This window comes from Lichenostomus cassidix, chromosome 1 (genome assembly GCF_008360975.1).
Source record: "Lichenostomus cassidix isolate B80296 chromosome 1, HeHo_3.0, whole genome shotgun sequence".
In the NCBI taxonomy this organism is placed as follows: Eukaryota; Metazoa; Chordata; class Aves; order Passeriformes; family Meliphagidae; genus Lichenostomus; species Lichenostomus cassidix.
The window spans coordinates 15,380,110-15,399,927 of NC_139479.1; the positions used below are offsets into that span (position 1 = coordinate 15,380,110).

General features: G+C 45.5%; 1 protein-coding gene across 3 annotated transcripts in view; it reads right to left on the bottom strand.

The window, feature by feature from the left end:
- The window catches only part of RAI2 (retinoic acid induced 2), a 45,218-nt gene extending 26,091 nt beyond the window's left edge, over positions 1-19,127 (bottom strand). Inside the window, exon 1 of one of the 3 annotated variants that reach the window (XM_085051305.1) lies at positions 18,973-19,127. The gene's annotated coding sequence lies outside the window, so the exon portion shown is untranslated. Of the gene's footprint in view, positions 1-3,408; positions 3,429-18,403; positions 18,554-18,972 lie in introns of those variants that run through there. The other 2 variants (XM_085051314.1, XM_085051329.1) reach the window with 2 other exon arrangements.
- Between the last annotated feature and the right edge of the window lie 691 nt (positions 19,128-19,818).

Sequence of the window (19,818 nt, forward strand, 5' to 3'; positions counted from 1 at the left end):
CTGAAGCTTTGTTTTGGTAGAAAGCGGTTCACAAAGACCTTTACACAAACTCACCCAACGACAACTGCTTTATTACGTAAAATGATTCACTGGTGTTTAAAAATCCCACAAACAGGAGCCCTCACCGACTTTATGACCGACTTCCCACGAAGGCACTGAGGCCGGCAATGTCTAATGCTCCGTCTGGCATCGACTCCCTGTGAATATCTCTCAGCAATAACAACTGATAGCAGAGCTCAGAGCCTACACATCACCCCCCTGTTTGTACATAAATTCCCTTTAAAAGGATTTCAGCATCCTCACACTGCTTCTTCCCAAGCGTTCAGGCTCTTAAAGCCAAGTCAGCCAGACAGAATGGTGCCACGCAACTACAAACAATGCGGGACAATTTTTTATTACAATACATGGCACGATTCTTTCTAAAGCACTGCCAGTAATATACAGTGTGTAAAAATACACATTCATCATAAAGTGGTTAGATACTAATTCCTGCAGCTTAATTTTTTCTTAAGGGCACCAGCCCATTTTTCAATTAAAGCAGGATAATATTATTAATCATAAAAAATTACTGATGTGTAAAATTGTTTCCTTTCTGGCTAGCGCTGGCTGAGAGACATAGGACATGCTGCCTCTGAATTAGTCTAACTTCACGGGAGTATGGAAGCTGTATCATCCTTTTTGGTGAGGATTCACACTGCTCCCAGCCTCAGCCATAGGGAAAGGCACATCCCTTGGGGAACATGTGGACCCACATCTCCACTGCATCAGGTGCAAGCTGAGAGCAAGGAGCCTACGGATACAGATTGTCATTGAAGATACAGCACTGTCCACCATCAGGCAAAGCAGTTGGCACGAATGGACAGCTCCATGCCAAGAGGGTGCTTTAATGGTCTTTGCTGCCTGAGCATTTCTATTGCCTGACCACTGTGTTTCAACACCCCCTGAAAGAGGTTTCTGCCCTCTCCCTCGATTTTCCGTGCTAAATTTGGTATTATGGGACTCTCTGGTGAGGTCATCAGTGCTTTCTCTTTAATGTTTTTCCCCCTTTCCTCTGCTGCTGAATAGGTTTGCCTAATTCTGACCAAAATAACTGTGCACGTTGCCTTCAGATGGGGTCACTAAAAGCAGAATGGAGGGAAGAGAATTTAAGAAACAACCCAAACCCTATAAAATAGTAAGTGACAATATTAAAACCTCTCCTTGCCATGTAGCCAGCAAGGCAGACTCCAGGACTGTGACTTGGCAGGATCCAAGAAGATGCTGCAGAGGTGTGGGCATGCCAGCATCCTGCAGAAGGACTGCAGCTCCCTGCCAAGGCACACTCTGGTACCCGGCCCCTCACCCCGCCCAAACTGGGGCCCTCTCAGATCAGCCCTGGTGCAAGTACCTCACTCCACCCAAGCCAGAATGTTTCAGGTGGACAGGAGGGGACTGGCATGTGCCCTAGTCTTGCATACCAGGCAGCCATGACCTCCAGGAGCCCTCCACAGGACACAGGCAGGAGCACCCAAATGAGCAGCAGGGCTGTCCCAGGTCTCTCTGTGCTGGAGCCAGGAAATGAAACTCTGGCAGGTTTGCTGAGGATGATGGAGCTGGAAGGAGACAGCCTGGTTCCTGGCTCCACAAGTGCCTGATGTGTACTTCAGTGGCACAGATCCAGACAAAACGCCTTCTTTCCAGTCATGTGTCCAACCCTTTTTCCATCTATGGGCAGTTTCCCTTCCACACATCACAATGTCATATACCCCCTGATTTCTGTTGAGACTTTGCACCCTCTTGCTCACAGGACCTCCCAGGAGCAGCTCATGGCAGTAATCTCCTTGGCAGCTCAACCCTTTGCCCATTGCCTGGAGAACTTTTGGCATCACTCCCAACTTGCATGCCCCTACCATTCATCTCCTCCCTCCCTAGTCTTGTTTCTCCCTTGTTCTGGAAACCTCACCTACCATATTTTTTTCCCTGTAGTGACCAATCTTCTCCCAGCAGCAGAATCCCCCTCCTGTTTTTCCCACCCATGATCAACTCCATAACACTATTCCAGTTATCTGTAGCCTTATGTCATTAGTTTTCTGACATCACCAAATACTTTCTTATCTGCAGTTGGTATTATTTATATACACATATATATAAAAGGCCATCTTCCACCATCTTATCAGCTGCTCACTGAGAATAAATCATGTAAGGAGAACAGGCCAGACTTTGGGACCACCTTGGGGAATACCCCACCCCACAGTTGTTGCCTCTTGGCAAATACTAGCAAGAAGAGCACATTCACCCTGAAGTCTAAGGAGGCAAATCACATAAACAGAAATGGTGAATTTCAGCCAAAAAACTCCGTTCTGACAAGAGTCACTGCTATTCATATGACTAGGCTCATTAAGATCAGTGAGAACTGGAAAAAACTGCAGGATGGAGTCTGCGTGTGTCTCCTGGCTGAGATGTTCAGCTGAATTTTTCCTTGTAAAAAGGAAAACCAATCCTGCACCAACCAAAGCAAGCAATAAACACAGGGGGATTACTGGTCAGCAACTCAATGGATACTACTTCCAACAGCACTGTTGTTAGTAAGTACTCAGTGACAGTAATTGTTACAAATAACTGAACTACCAGAGAGATTTCCGTGTTATCTCTACCCATACATACATAAAAATACCAGTTTGTACAAATCCAAAGTATGTGAGGTTAAAGCTAATGGGCTAGCTTTGTTGAGCATCTCAAAAATCAAATTAACTGCAATCAAATTCATGGCACAACTCAGGCTTCATTTCATTACTATCAGAAAATTCAATCTCTGAAATCTTACAATATTAAGCTAAAGCAATGATCTTTCTGTTAAAGTTCTCTCTTTTTTCATTTCAAGGTGAGAAAAAGCTGGGACGCCTGGGGAAGGTGAGGGTGATGATTCCCAATAGATATTACTGAAAGCTTGGCAAACATTTAATCAATTACTCTTATATAAAGGAAAGAAAAAAAACCAAACATCCTCTCAAACACACACTAAAAGACATTTTGCATTATAAATTCTACCTATTGCATCTATTTCTACATCATGCCTTTTCTTGAAAAGATTGAGTATATACACAAATGCATATATAGCCATATACACACATGCATAGGTAGGCATATACATATTTAATATTAAATATACATATTTTATATAAATTTATATTATAAATATTAAATATACATATTTAAATTCAAAACAAATCCATTAGGGAGCTACTTAAATCTGCTCATTGCTGCAATAACTAATCATCTTATCTCTGTACCATACTGTAGGTGGGAAAGTCAGAAGTTCATTGCATTAAATTCAGGCATTTTCCTTTTTTTAATGAAGCTGCCTTTTTGGTTTATTTCACAATAAGCACTCTTTAACCTTACTGCAAGACCTAGCTGTAGAATACTCACTGCAATTTCAGTCTCCTTTTTTATCCCTCCTCTTCAAGGTTTCCAACTAGGTTTCTCTGCGGGAGTCAAGTGCAGTTTTAATAAGGCAGATGAGGCAGGGCTTCTCAACTGCATTTGATAGAGGTGAGGTGGTCAGCTCTTTATTGACTTTCTGCAGTACTGCAGCTACGGACCGTACAGACAATCTTGCTTTATGAGCATGGACCAGGCAGGAAATGGGCCTGGAAATTTCCAGCCGGCGGTGTTTGATGCATTGCTTGGAAAGCTGCACAGTGTGCATATAAAGGAAACTAAGGAGAGCCTTTTTCGTTGTTGTTGTTGTTGCTAACCCATCAGGCTGCAGTCACTACACATACCTAGGAAAGCCTGCTCAGGAGCCATTTTAAGAATTAATTTGTCTCAGGAAAAGGAAAGAAAACAATGCTGGTTATTTCATGCACATTAGTGAGTGCTGTGTATCAAAGGTCCTTTTATAAACACTTGGAAAAATCACATGGGAGGTAACAAGCCACTGAATTATTTTACTGTCCTTACCTTGTGCAGGCAGCCACAGCACATACACACTATACAATGCACAGCTGTGCTGATATACACACATCCTTACAAGAGGATGTGGAAAAAAGGAAGCAATCACAGGCTGGTATCATGTACTATTAAGGTTTTATTGATACCAGCTTGGCGCAACTGCATCACTAATTAACGGATGCACAGAAGCTACACACATCCCTCCAATCAGGTGGCAATAAACACAGGTAGCCTTCTTCAACCTCATACATCTATTACTCAAGCAATAGCCCACTCCTTGTTCTGGACTGCACATCCCCCTCTTCCCCAGCCATCCAACATCTACATCAGCAAGGCATATCCTTGAATTCTGCTCTGATACTGGGGAGATAACATCCATGGCCCTAATAATGAGCTTCCCACACTGTGCCCCTCTGAAACAGGTTTGTAACAGACAGGAGGTTTGGAACCCTCCCCCAGAGATGTCCCCACACATGCTGACACAAAATTAACCATTAAAATCAGGTTTGACGTCTCTCTGTGCGTCTTTTACTCTCTGCCCAAGGGGGACAACATCCTCCTGCCCCAGGGGAGCACAGGAATGGTAGCGGATCAAAGACAGCAAAAAGGTTCAGACACTTTGGTGATGGTAACCGTACAAAAGCTAGAACAGACTTCAATCCCCACAAAAATGTACCCACACGGGGCTGCACACCCCACCTCACACCCTGCTGCAGCAGCAGCAGCTGCAGAACTGCCCCTGTCAAGGACTGGCTGAGGGAGCCAGGTCCCACCTCCTGGTGAAGCACTGCACCTGAGCATCCAGCACTGCTGCATGGTACTCAGCACAATTTTACATCTTTCAGCTAATTGCAAAGCTCTTGGGGATTCTGAAAATAAAGCTATACACACACAGGGATTCAAAAACCTTGCAGCTACACTGTTCCTGTTAGAGGATACACCCTTACTGCATGCAAGACTTAACTATATGCTTAAATTCTCCTGACTTCAGGGGGACATAAGGATTTGCTTAACTTTCATTATACCAGCCATTTGTTTTAGAATTACCTAGATAATATGTCTTGCCTTTTCATGTATAGCACTGAGCTCCTTCCACAGTAGGGTGTTACTTCTTACACATAAATGGAAGAGCAGGTAGAAATTGAGGCAGGCTGGATTTTTAGCTAGCCACCTGAAAAACACAAGGATGGGCAGATGATATTGCTGCACACTGCAGTGCTATCTGAGTGCTCCTAAATTTTCACCTGCAAGATAAGCATCAGTGGACAGCTACAACATAGTCCTTAAAGAAGGGTAAGGAAAGGACAATAACCCATAGCACAGAACATTTCCATCCTGTGTTCTGCATTTTATTTTTAAAAATGCAGCTACAGGGAACAGACATCCTGTGAAATAACAGATGTTAGACTCTCACCACATATATACCGCTTTAATTCAGATGACCTTGCTGAATTAGAAAGCTAAACCCACGGTAAATTTATAGATTTTCACTTTCTCTCCTCAGTGCCTGTCTTGACCAGGGAAGGAGTATGCTGGTGTTTAGTTATCTGTGTGTTTCCTCCCAGTTTCCCATCTGCAGTTCCCCTAAGTGTGTTCTTACAGCACTTCAGCTTATTTTTCCAAATCAGATGCTGCTGACATTGTGAATCTTATGAATTTTCTCTGCTGACAGGAATTAGATACTGCCTCAGTTTAACCCTCCAAGTTGGCAGAAGCTGGACACTGGCCCAGACCTGCTGCCAGTTTGTGCTCAGGTTCTACTCCCCGTAGGCAAGAGATGCTCAGGGCTTCTGGAGATTCATATGCAATACATTGATTTAATCAAAATTACATGCCAATCTCACTCTTTAAAGCAAAACTCAAACAGTCAAACAACTAATGATTTCTTTAATTCTTAAGATCTTTTTTCTGCATGTTCAAAATATTCTAAGAGAAGAAACAGACTGGCATTGTCTTTCGGTCTTTTGCTGGTGGCAGAGCAGATTATTCCTATCATGTTCTGCAGGGGTGCTGTCAAATGCTGTTCCAGGCTATGGGCCAAAACCTACCCCCAGCCCATGTGCTCAGCTCCCACTGGCATCAATGATATCTCCACCATGGACTGACAGTAGTAAATGGGCAGAGATGTGCTGGCTGCTCAAATAGCACGATCTATGTGCTGAATAATTCATTTTAAACTGTTGCACAGATGTCAAAATGTTATTGCTGATTTCTAGCCAGCAGAATGGGCGTTTCTTCTCCTGATATGAGTGTGTCACTGCCTGTAATGCCAGAGAAGATTTGGGGGATGTCTCAGCCAGACAGCAAAGCCCATACATGGCATGCCTGTGAACATACAATTAAAATGATCATTTTAGGCTACCTTTCACGCTCCTTATTAGGATTCTCCTGTGGATGCACTCACCCATTCCTCCAAAAAGTTTCAGAAAACCAGCTTAAAACATGCCATGGTTACATAGGTTTGAGTGTAGTATCCAACAATCACTTCAGCCCTTTGGATTTATGCTAAGGTCCCATGGAAAAACTCTAAAAGTACAAACAAGAGTCACAGATGAGTTCGGATAACAAAATAAACCCCAAAAATGGATGGGAATAAATAGATGGATCCTACAGTTTGTCAGCCTGGTCATGGACAGAATTCTATAGTACAAGTCAAAGATCCTCCTCCCCTTCAAAATCAATGACGAGAAAAAGAGTTTTCCTGTGTTTCTCCATTCACTGAACCTGGAGCAGCCAATCTCGCTGAGACTGTCCAGGTTCTGCCTTCCCCAGCCAGGCAGCCAGGTAGGTGGGCTGCTGATGGCCAGCAGCCACCTCCAGACCAAGGTGGGAGTCCTGTGTGCAGGTGGGCTGGGGTGGCTGAGGGTGACAGGAGAGGTGGAAAAGAATGAGAAAAATCCAAGAAAGTCACAGGTTTCAAACTGAGATCAGAGACCAGGGATTTCTGACACAAGCCAAATGAGCAAATATGCCCCACACCAGGCCAAGAGCACCTTTACTAGGGATGTGTCAGCTAAAAAGTGCTATTTTCCATGCTCCTAGATGGGTCTGTGTGGAAACAGACCTAGGCTTAATGAAGTCTAATTTGTTTTAAATCTATAGCTTTCTTTTTAATAATTAACAATCCCCATCACTCAGCAAAGTCATTCCTTACCCCTGACTACTTGCTATTAGGAATGAAATTTACTGTGAAATACTGTTAAAAGGTGGAAAGCAAGTGACATAATTCAAGTTTTAATTAAAAAATATATATATCACATGAAGCCAGAGCCATAGAAGGAATCATAACTGAATAAGCCAAAAAAAACCCCACCCCAACCCAGTGCCTACTCTTCCCAATTACCCACTTGATTCTTTTCATGCTGTTTGAATTCTTCTAATTGACTTCTCTTACTGGATGCCCTATGCCCAGACCACATATCAGCTTTTCGCTCTGCGATTCCAGGAACTAGAGAACATGTCGGCATCATTACCATGAGCATTACACACCCTCACACACAAGGGTCCAGGAACTACAATTAACACATTAAGAAATAATAACTGCCAAGGGAGCAACAGAAGATGAACAGCATGGAGCAGATGTAGCAAGAATTCTGCTTGGGAAAGGGCTGTCTCTTGAGTAACGGGCAAGGGAGAGGAATCAAAGTGCTGTGCAGCACTGCCCATTTACCAGAGAAAACCCCAAAACCAGTTGAAATGTTCACACATTAATTTCTTGAAATTTAATTTCACTAAAAGTACTGCTGACTTTAAACTAGACTTTGAAGGAATCTGAAGGCGCCTGTTCTCAAAGAAATAATAATCATGTCCTGTTCCAAAGTTTAAAATTGGTATATGTTTCTTGGTATTTGAAAACCTGCCCTGAAGTGTTGTGGGTTTGTCATTTTCTTGTTCTGCTTTTTTTGTAGAAGCCAGAAACACTTATTTCTTTTAAACACATATTAAGATATATTTATTTTTAAAAAAACCCACCTTTTTCCTGCATGTTGATATCTATTTTTATGATTGCCTGAGGTTCTTTTGTTTGACTTGTTTTTTTTTTTTTAATGAATTTAAATAATTGAGTTATTTGCCCAATTTTCCCAAGGATTTTTAATGAAAAAAAAAAAAAAAGATTTAGCTTCCAGAGCCTTTTATTTAAAGCCTCCAGTCTGAAAATGTTTTGTGTGAGTAGTCCTGCAGAAGCTGCAGAACAAAAGCCTGCGAGAGCATGGCAACCATTTGGATAGCTATCTTCACCACTGTAAGCAACAGAAATCATGGAGCACGCTGATCCTTTTGGGCATCAGTCTTTACTTTAGCTATTGCTTTCAGGTGGACCAGCCAAAGGCCTTAATACTTTTCACTGAGATTAGAAGCCAAAGGAACAAGATGGCACAGGCGAGGTTTATCAAATGCTTTGTCTTGTGTCTCTCCCACCATGGGGCTGCACAGCCACAGAAAACCCAACAACAATATTGCCTTTAGAGTAACAGCCTTTTCTACATTCACCCAAATCCCTGTGCAGGAAGAAGGAGGCAGAAGAGACACAGAAACAGGGTAGGATTAGCAGCTCTGCTCAAACCCACCTTTTAGGAGAGAAGGGTGCATCCCTCGCAGCAGGGGCAATGCCTGTGACCCGTGTGGGGCTGAGGCACAGGGTTTCTGTGACAGGCGTGATCCCCCCCTGCTGCCCCTACACACAGCTCATCAGTCAACTCAGACATTTCTGCAAATCACATGGCACTTTGTAAAAACATAATTGTTTTTATTTTCCAGTTTTCCATGTTTTGTGTAGAGTGCTGCTGTGTTCAAGCGAAGTGAATAAAAGCATAAACAGCAAGCACCATCTGGAGAACATTCTTCCAGCATGCTGAGAAATAGCAGCCGCCTGTGCGCTACCTGCTATAAATAAATGTCATTAAAAAATGTCCAAAAAATTGTCTGTTCCTATTTGATGGACCTGTAGCCAGATAAAATTTTCCTTTACCGTCTTCAGGTACCCACCACCTTCACAAAAAACCCCTCCAAACAGAGGTTTGTTTCTCCTTCCTTTTTGTTAATATGGTTATTACTAACAGAGTAACAACCCTACATGTTATTCTAATAACAGCAAAGAGGTTGCAACTGAAGTGTAACATGTGAACAAAGCACTGAAAATCCAAACGCTTTTTAAATTGTACCAGGTTCACAATAGGTTGATATCGCTCAGCCCGCTAGCAAGAGAACAGGCAAAATTATTCATTCTCCAAACTGATAGTGTATCAGTTTAGAGGGAAAAAAAAAATACCAGAAAGTCCATAATTTATTTCCAGTCTACACAAAGCCACATCTCCCTCTCTGCTGACAAAATACAGACCAAGCTGGCTGTGGGGTTGTGATGAGGCTCTGCAAAGGGTCGGAGTTTGCTGTGTTTGTTTAATCACTGCAATTAGAGCTACGCAAATAATGAAATTATTTGCTATAGTGGCCAGGCTAGGGGAAAAAAATTAAAAATAAATGTTTGGGTTGAGTGATTTAAGAACAACTTTGGTAAAATGAAAAAATAAAGCTCTTTAGTTGGTTCTACTCAGAGGGCATTGAAGCCTTGAAAGAATCCATTCAGTTTGAAAGGAAAAATACATTTTCACTTTGGAACAAAGCATTTGAACAACTGTCTTTTTTCTTTTTTTTTTTTGTTTGTCAAACATTTTCAGCACCCAGGAAGGGATGCTTAGGAGAGCTTGCTGCTTCTTGGGGAGCGAGGAGAGGATTTGACCATCCCTTATCCCAGCCTCGGACACACTTCATGCCGTTGTGCTGGAACAGGGATGAGTGCTGCATTTTTCTCCCCTGAGGAAGCTGCTGCCAGCCCTTCTCTTCTCCCATGCTCTGCTCTGGGCAGCTCCCCAGCCTGGGAGGCCCAAGGGTGGCAGGTAGATGCAGGTATGGGAACAGCAGCATTGCCCTTTCTTAGTTACACACGGCTCAGCCACAGCTGGCACTGAGTGGCTCTCCCCACAGTGTCACAGCCCTCGCAGCCACATGAGGCTGGGATGTGCTTTGGGGTACAGCATGGGGCTGGGTGTCAGGAGGCTGACACAGGATGCAGTCTGAAGCCTCCCTCATGGGCCACTAGCCACCAGCAGGGAGAAGGATTTGAAGAAATTTTAGGGGTTTTCTCCCATGTTTTAAATCTCCCTTATTGTAGTAGATGTCATGAAGTGAGAGGAGTGCATCTGTCTTGTTCAACAGTACCCACAAAAACAGGCTGGGTCCTTGCACGAGAGAGGGTCTGAGATTCCCGAGGCACAGCACACATTGCCAGCATAGCCACCCATCATCATTTAAGGGCAAGAGTGGAAATGATAGACATAAATCAGATTTGGTCCTTCCCTTGAGCTATGCTGCTTTGTCCAAACCCAAAGTTGCTGTACACTGGTGAGGTCACAGAGCAGCTCTGCTAAAGCCCTGCTTTTGGCTGGGACTGGCCACCATTGCCACTGGAAGCAAAGGCATCATTCCCACCATATTTTATTCTCTGCTTTCATTGGGACTCAATACGCAAGGAACTGCATGAATAGGGATGAGGGTCGAGTCCCTTTCCCGATGAAATCATCATCTCAAACACAACAAGGGCAGGAAATGAAAACATGGTTACAGTTCTCATTAGCCATATTTTCCTAATATTTATATTTTAGCTACTTTTATTTACAGAGTCCACTCACACTAGTTAAATTATATACTTTGGAAAAGGATGCAAAGGCTGTCTGGAAGTGAATGCACTGGACTACTGATTTGTAAGGATAATGATGATTATCATGGTTAATCAGCCTTGATGAATAAGATTTTGCCAGACCAGGTGTGGAGGAAAGGCAGGTGGTTGGAACATGGCTGTCTGTCCATGCATGCACACATGCGTGCGTGCGTGCGCGTGTATGGGGGGGAGGGTTGTTCTTTGTTTTTGCCTTTGGTCAAATTCAAACAATGTGCAGTAACAAGAAGTAAATGTCATTTTCCTCCCATCCATCTTAATTTGGCATCCATTTTAAAGCTTACCTTTGACCTTTTAAAATGTTAATACACTTAAGCAGATATAAAAAACAAAGCTCCTGGAAAAATTAATCACAGCCATATCATGATGCTAGTCTAAAAATGTAACATCAGTTGTTTTCCTCTTTAAAGAAACATTTGTCCAATGCAGCAGCAGTAACTATGCTACAATTACCTATTATTTCCTTTTCAAACAAATAACCACATTAAATGCTATAGCAAAACCCTTTCAGCACGACTAGCACAACCTACTGTGAATCTGTTTTGTTGAGTAACTGCCTAGAACCACAAAAAGGGTCCTGAAAAGGACCTTGAGAAGTCTCCCAACCCATCCCTCTGCCCCAGGCAGGGCCAGCTATATCTAAACCATTCTTGACAGGAAACCTTATTTAGAATTCCTTAAAGTAGCAGCCTTAAATAGAACTGGGAAAAATTGCACAAATCAAAATATTTATGTATATATATGTGAAAATAATTTATATATAGGCATTATGTAAACAAATAAGAAAATACAAAGAGACAACCCCAAACTAAATTGTAAGTCCCCCTCCCCTGACCACTTCATACCCTCTAACCAAAGAGTTCAAAACAGGAAACTCTAATAAAAACACCTCCTTCCCTTTTAAAAATAAAAGGCTGCTCAATTGAGAACCCCAGCTCCTTGGAAAGGCAGGGGCACCTCTTCTCAAGAAAATCAGAATCATGAGGTCCCAAAATATTTGGGTCTTTATGCTTCAAAGCAAAGAGCTCTTCAGTTCCACTAAAAAGCAAATACAAAGTAAGAGTGTTGACCAGCCTTTCATGTAACCAAAGTGAATCTAAGATCTCTGTAGCCTGTTTGTGATGAAAGGCATCCACCTTGTGACTTAGCCATTTCTGGGGGGAGGCTGTGCTAGGTCCCTCCTGGAGAGTCACTGCACAGCTCTGGGGTGACATGCTATGATCCATGGCACACAGCCTTATGCTGCTACCACTTTCCTGTCTGTAGCACTCATGGCATCCAGGGTTACCCCCATCAATTTAATACCCCACTTTGGAAGACAGAAAGCTGTGGTGACAGCCAAAATGTATCCTAAAAGAGAAGTGATGATTTCATAGCTAAACACAGCTGCTACCCAAGCATCCAAAAAAAAAAAAAAATCAGTTAGGGACCTAAACATCAAACCCAGAGGCAGATGCATTCTCTCAGTGAGGGGGGAAGTAAATTCCTTGCATATGTTTTCTTCCACCTACCAACATTACTTTGGTTGTAGCACAACTGGAGTGTGGTCAAGCAGTTTCCCACAAAATGAACACAAGCTTAGGCACAAGGGTGTGGGGAGATGAGAGATACTGAGCTTGGCACTACCAGTCCCACAACAGAACAACACCCCTTCACATATCCTACACACACAATGCAGCAAAGCTCTAATGCAGAGCCTAGTTTCTTGTGTCACAGAAGCCTCATGAATCCACCCTAACCCTACATGGCTGCTCCAGACAGGAAATGGCAAGAGGTAACTCCATCCATCCCCCAGGGACCAGAGATGAATTAAAGGCATGTCACACAGTAAAACAGAAAGGCTCTCCCATGTGCTCCTTCTTCTAGGATCTGCTTATATGTTCCTACTTCCTTCTGGCCTCCCCTCAGCATCCCCCAGCCTGCAGAGCAAGCTTTGGCTATGTCAAAAGTCCTCTTCCCTCATTTTTCTGCAGGGCAGACCTCCTGGCTGAGAGCTGCCTCTGATCTCCAGCCCCATCACTAAAGCTGGAGATGAAGGCATCTATTATTCAGACAGTGATGCCTGACTTCTTGGTTAAGAAAACCCTGATTAAAAAACAATGTGTTGCCCTTCCTGTTTGCTTTGCAGTGGCCTTGTGTAGATCCAGCTCTACAGCAAGCAATCCATCACCAACAACCAGAAAGATGTGTATCATGCAAACACAAAAATACTTCACATTTCACTTTATTTTCCATGTCTTTCATTCTCACTACCCATTTAGTTCAATGCTCCTCACTATCTTTTCTTTAACCTAATTATTACAGATATATATGGAAAACCTAGTAGTTTTCTTTTAAACAAGGACCATTTTGTGCAGTATTGTCTCACAAGCTTCAAAGACAATCCAATATAAAAGAAAATAAACACAATGAATACATATTTCTCACTTTGTCACTCCTGACCCTTTGTTTCTTGATTTTTTTGCTTACATGCAACAGAATGTACATGTGCCATTGCCACACTGTTTGTGATCAGTTTACCCACCATATTCTGATCACAGACTAGAACTTCAGTAATACTTTTCTAGTTAATTACTATATTCACCAGGCACAGATGAATAACTGATGAGCTACAAAAAGTTGCTATTGTCTGAGTCGGTCACCAAGTAACTAACTTGGCCATTCAGGCAGGGAGACGATTTCTTCACTGAAAGGTGACAAGTAGCTATGTAATGACTTCTATTATTTTCTCAATAAACTCAGAGAAAATAGGACATTGCAGCTAGAAAAACACAGAAAGAGAAATTAGCTGCTACTGTCATTAAGGATTCAGAGACTGAAAAAGAACAGTTGGTGCAATGCAGCTGGAGAGGCTTTTCGGAATAAAGTGATTATTCTCTGGCCATTAACAAATTATTATTTCCTGGAATGAAAGACCTGCACTCCTCCAAATAACCTGGCTTTGCTGTGAGGAGCACACTGACTGCCAGGGCAGGCAAGAGCCATTGCCCTCTTGGCCCTCCTGGTGGCCACTACACTTTCACCTCTTTGTTTCCATGCCACAGGAAAAGCACAGAATAATTAAAAGGCTGAAGCACATGCAGACTTTGGAAGAGAGACTGGTCTTCAAAATTAGCTGACCAAATGAGTTTGGAGCTGCACCCAGAATGTTCAGGGACCTGCCCCCAGAATGTTCAGGGACCTGCCCTCACCAGCCCCACTGAAGCTTAGTGAGGTGTCACAGCACACTTCCCTCACCTCCCTCGCCAATCAGAGCTCACTCCCAATCATCTACTCAAACATAACATGATGACAAGACATTTGTGGACACGGTCAGTCAGTCCTGGGGCTTGTTCTGGTATCTCTGTACCTGCCATGGGGGTGGGGGGAACCCAAATCCACACCCAGCTTGTCCTCTAAGTCAACAGCAGTTGCCTTCCTTTGGCTATAGTGGCAGCTCTGTAGCCACTCTAAAGGGAGTGGGGGCAACACAGGAACCTGGAAGCTACTAAGCTGAAGGACACCATTTTTCTGAAGAGAGTGAAGAAAATAGGAGACCTACCCCAGGCTCTTTGTTTAATTCTTGAGAACATTTAGCCCTCTGATGTCTTAAAGAAGCATTTCCAAACAACTACATGACCAAATTGACATCAGTGATAAGTGGTGTCCCTCAAGGGTCCTTACCGGGACTGGTACCCTTTAATGTCTTCATCAATTACAGTGGGATCAAGGGCACCCTCCACTGTTGTGAGACCCCACGTGGATTACTGCATCCAGCTCAGGAGACCTCAGCACAAGAAAGACATGGACTTGTTGGAGCAGGTCCAGAGGAGGGCCATGAAGATTATCAGACAGGTGGTGCACCTCCCCCATGAGGACAGGCTGAGAGAATTGGGACTGCTCATCCTGGAGAAGGCTCCAGGAAGACCTTACAGCATCTTCCAGTACCTTAAGAAGACTGAAATGTCTGTCCTGACAGACAGGCACAGACTACAGGGACAGGCATTCTAGCAGGGCCTACTGCAATAAGACAAGGAGTAATGGTTTTAAACCAGGGTCAATTTAAACTGGACATAAGGAAGATTTTTTTTTTTACTGTGAGAGTGGTGAGACACCGCGACAGGTTGCCCAGAGAGGTAGCAAATGTCCCATCCCTGGAAACATTCCAGGTCAGGTTGGACAGGGCTCTGAGCAACCTGATCTAGGTGAAGATGTCCCTGCTTACTGCAGGAGGGTTGCACTAGATGACCTATAAGGTCCCTTCTAATCCAACTATTCTGTGATGTTACTAACTAGGAAATATAAAGGATGCTGGAAACAGGTCCTGCTCAGAGGGATCCAGTCACTCAGACCCAAAGCCAGCCCTTCAGTGTGGAGCTGCAGCTGCCACAAGGGTCCCCAGGACACCCAGCCCCCCACAAGACTGGCAAAATTCTTCAGATGCAATCCTGTAAAGTCACCTCACCCATGTTACAGCACTGCTCTGTATACTAAAGGACAGCATGGATAGAACTGGGTGGGGGTGGGAAAAAAGGAAAGCCAGAACTAACAAGCAACATTAAATCACCCAGCAGAGCAGCTCCTCCACAGAGTGGCCTATTTACATAGTCGCTCAGTGCCCTGGGAGGGACGGGCAATATTGCAAATGTAGGAAAAGAAATTCCCTAGGAGAACTGAGACAGGCTAACAAAGATCCCCTCAGCCTAGGACCTCTCATACAGCCACCTCCTTTTTGAAATCTAGAGTCTGCTGGGTGGATTTAGGCCTAGGGCTTTGAACATAAGATAAGGAAAACTTTTCACCCTGAAAACAGTCTGTGAAACTCAAGAAATGCTGGGAAGTGTTTTACTGTATTGTTATTCTGTAGATGCTGTTTCTGGAGGCAGGACCCAGCACAGCCTGATCTCAAAACAAAGCCATCCGTGGCTAGCACCGTACATCACCAACCGTCTCCTTCCTTTCAAAATAAAATAAAATAAAATAAAAGCAAGTACTCCCATAAATCATGCATCTATCCCAGATTCATAACAAGAATTTTTGTCAGCTCCCATTTTATATCCCTTTCTCTGGCTGCCTGTTCTACAAAGCCACCATTTCAGCTGCCTGTGCATACAGACCAGCAGGCACACAGCACCTCAACAGCTCCCACATCGCTATCTTCCTTCCTGTGGAGAGGATGGCCACCTCTCTTCCACAAACTCTCACCTGTGCTGCCATAAATTTTTCAAGGGATTTTTTAATTTTTTTTTTTATCAGTAGCTCTGGGGCACCCATCAGAGGTACTCAGCTACTGTAACAATCACGTGATTTATGTAAAAGTAATTGGGGTTAAACTATCTGCCACATCAAACTCTTCACATTTGGCCCCATCTTTAGGACCTAGAAACATCTGAAATAAATAAAGCCATGTGTCATTTAACAGGGTCTGGGCTTAAGTAGGATCATTCTCGATTTTATGGAAGAAGCCTTGTCCTGCCAGCTTTACATAGCTAGTCTATCACTTGCAAGGTTATCTGCTTTTTTTTTTTTTCCTTTAGTACCTACATCAAAATATTTTTCCACACAGCTTTTCCGTTTCTTTTTTTTTTTTTCATCCTCCAACCAGCCGGATGACAACCACTCCTTATCTCTGGCTGTCTTCCACGCTAAAATAAGAATGCCGTTGTTACGCCGAGGGAGCTGCACCCTTCCACCTCCGTTCCCTCCCGACCAGCATGCAGCTGGCTGCAGAAACGCCCCAGGTTCCATTTTCTGGTCATTTTTCTGTAATGTTGTTGCAATTTACCCTTTAGCTACAATTGGTATTTCTGAATCACACCAGGCCTCTAGTGCCATGGGTTTCACAGCCTCAAGTGAGGGTCTGTCCTGAAGAGCTGGTGATCCTCAGCCCATCTCCACTGCCTCTGCTTCCCTGGCTTGATGTGGGCTCGCCGACACGAGGGCGAGCATGCAGCCAAACACAGCTCGAATGATTCCGGGCGATTTGATTAGCAGCAGAGAATGACTGGATTAGAAGAGGAGTAGGATTAGAGGTTGATGGGCTGCTGTGAGGCTGCTACGTCTGTATGATTGGCTCCAGCAGCAGGATTTGAACGTCAAACTGTATTCCCTCGGAGCAGAGAGGTACCACCTACATCGGGCTTCAGAATGCTGTGTGCAAGGCAGCTTGGGGAAAGTAAAGGGTTTGAGCTGGGGTCTGAACTGACAGACCAGTACAGATGAGACCTTGGCAGCTCAGGCAGAGATGAGGAGAGAGGCGAGAGGGAGACATGAAATGATTTGCCCACAGCTGGCAATCACTGGCAGTTTGTGTCAGAGGCAGAAACGGGAGCCAGATTTTTTTTAAAAAATGAGTTCCTCATGCAGGAGATGAGCCAGCCGCCTTTGTTACATCTAAGTGCATTTTTTCCCTTGTAATTCATAGTGCTGCAGGCTCTGCACAGTGAGCTCAAGCATTCTCAAGTTGTAGGGTGCTCAGTGTGACCTGCTCATTGCATACGCCATGCCTCCTACACGACCCACTCCATCCTCCAGCCCATGCCTACAATGCAATCAGCTGATATTGCAAAAGCTTTATTTTGGTAGGAAGTGATCAGGACCCTGCAAAACCCATCACTGAGGTGATTTCCAGTCTGACCTGCACAGCTCTAGCTACTGGATCCCCTCCAGAATTTAATGTATACACAGAAACTGAGCACTACTCTCCAGTCAACTCAGTTATCCCCTCTTCAAATTTGGCTTCAATCATCTCTGAAAGTGAAAGAGCCATCAGTATCTCCCTACCAGAGCTCATCACAGAAATGCTCTAAAATTCATCAGAGATGCCAAGGACAAAATAGTGAGCATGCATTAATTGATCAGGTTGCTCTAGCAGAGTGGTGCAGGAAATCACATTGGCTATCAGCAGCCTCCTGTGCTAGTTACTGTAGTTACATCTGATTAACTGGGGCCACTCAGAGTCATGAAATGGAAGGAAAGGCTTTTCCAAATTTACATATTAAAAAAAAATAGAGGTGTGCTGATTTCTGTCTTATGGAGTGTTTCAGGCATAACATTAGTAATCAGTAGCGTATTTGTGAGGAAATCTTTACTTTGAATGCTAAGCCGATTTGCTAATGATAAATGACATGAAAGGTTACTTAGAAAAAAGAACATTTCCTCATCAAGTCTAAATGGAAAATACCTGAAGAATTAATGGGCAACCAGACACTCCTCTTTAACAATACATTCCCATTAGAAAATATATATACTTCGAATCCCGCATTTGAATTTTTTTTTAATACTTCTGATGGAGACAAGGCACTCAAGAAAACTACCACCAACAACGGCAACTAAACCAAAGCCGAACCAATCTCTCAAAAACGAGGTATGTGGGGGGGGGAAATGAGAGAAGGAGAGTAACTGCCCTGCAACTCCCGCCCAGGGCGCTTGCACGCTGCAGCATCTTTCCGGAGGGATGCAGAACTTCTAGAGCACGACTCTTCAGCCTGGCACCCACCGCCACGTACGCCCGGGCTGCAGCGACGCCGGCGCAGATGCCCCACGCCCCGCGACAGCCTCATCCAGCAAAAGCCATTGAGGGACACGCAGGTGACAGTCCCTCCACCTGGCAGAGCTCGCCAGGAAGCCGGGCGACAGTGGGAGGAATATCTGCCCCAACTTCGGAAGGGTAAATTCTGCTCCCGCTTCTCGCCTGTGACCGGCTACGCGACGGACCCCAAATCATCCCATTACCGCCCATCTTGAAATCCATCCTACATGTTTTTAATCTCCTTTCCCCGGAGAGCCGAGCCGGGCGCTTAACGCCGCCGTGCCCCTGCCGTGTGCGTTCCGTCGCCCGTGGGGCAGCAGCCGGGAGCCGCGGGGGGCGATGCCTGGCCGCGGCACGGCCGCTCCTCCCCGCGCACCCACGGGCGTGATTTTGGAGAAGTTGCGCAGGCAGGAGGAGGAGAAGGAGGAGGAAGAAGGGCGGGGGTGGGGTGGGTGGCTCTGCCCGTGCGGTCACGGTATCGCCTCGTCCCTCTCCCCGCCGCGGTCCCTCCGCGTCCCCCCACCGCCGCAGCCCCACTGCCGGGACAACCCGCACAAAGCCGCCGCCGCCACCGGGATCTCGCTGCGCCCGCTCGGCGCCACCAGAAACAATAGTCACGGGCCGAAGCAGGGACCGCGGGGCCGCCGCCCTCCCCACGGTACCGCAGCGCCCGGCCGCCGGTGGCGAGAAGGCTCGGGGGGCGGTGGGATTCCCGCAAAACGCCGCCGCCCCGGCCAACCTGTCACCGCTCCGCCCGCCCCGGGCCGCCGGCGCGCAGCCGCTCCGCGGCACCTACCTCCGGTGGAGGGTGCGGCAGCCCCTAGCTGGGCTCCATGGGGCCGCAGCCGCCGCCCGCTCTGTCAAGCGCGGCCGCCGCCGCCGGGGACGCGCCGCCCTGCCCTGCCCGGTACCGCGTCCCGCTCCCCCTTCGCCGGGCGGGCCGGGGCGGGGCGATGGCGGGGGCGGGGCGAGCCCAACCTGCACCACGCCCGCCAGCGCCGGGCCCGCCCCGCGCCGCCCCCGCCGCACCGGGATGCGTGCGCTGAGCAGCGCCGGGGTCCCGCGGAGCAGCGGCACCGACTGCCCGGCCGCCCGCGAGGATGCTGCAGCGGGCGGCGTCCCGCTTGTTCGGAAATCTCCTGGATTTTTTGCTCCCTGCTTGCTTGAAGTTTTGACCTTGTCTCCTCTGCGTCTGTGTCGGATTGACCACGATTCTGACTTCCTGTTTTTCTTTATTCCCCCTCCCCCTCTTTCCCCTCTTTTTAATTTCTCCTCCCCCGACCCCCGTCTTTTCCATCCTCATTCTCCCTTGCCCCCGTTTTCCCATCAGACTCTGAATATCCCAAGCCCCTTGACCTCCGGCTCTGGGCTTTAAAACGGTTTTCTCAAGGGCGAAAGAGTTTTTTGTAGGTTTCAAATCGCTATTAAGTGTCGCCAGCAGCTTATTGGAAGGTGCGGTGCATTAAACTAAATCCGTGGCTAGTATTACATAATATGCCCTCGAATGTACATAAAAGATGATTGTAATTCCATCTGGATTTCTGTTGATATTAGCAAACCGCTCAAGATTTCCTCTTGCGGTTTAATGGGTTTTTCAAAACCTCTGACTGGTGCTGGATCAAACAGATTACGATTTAAGAAA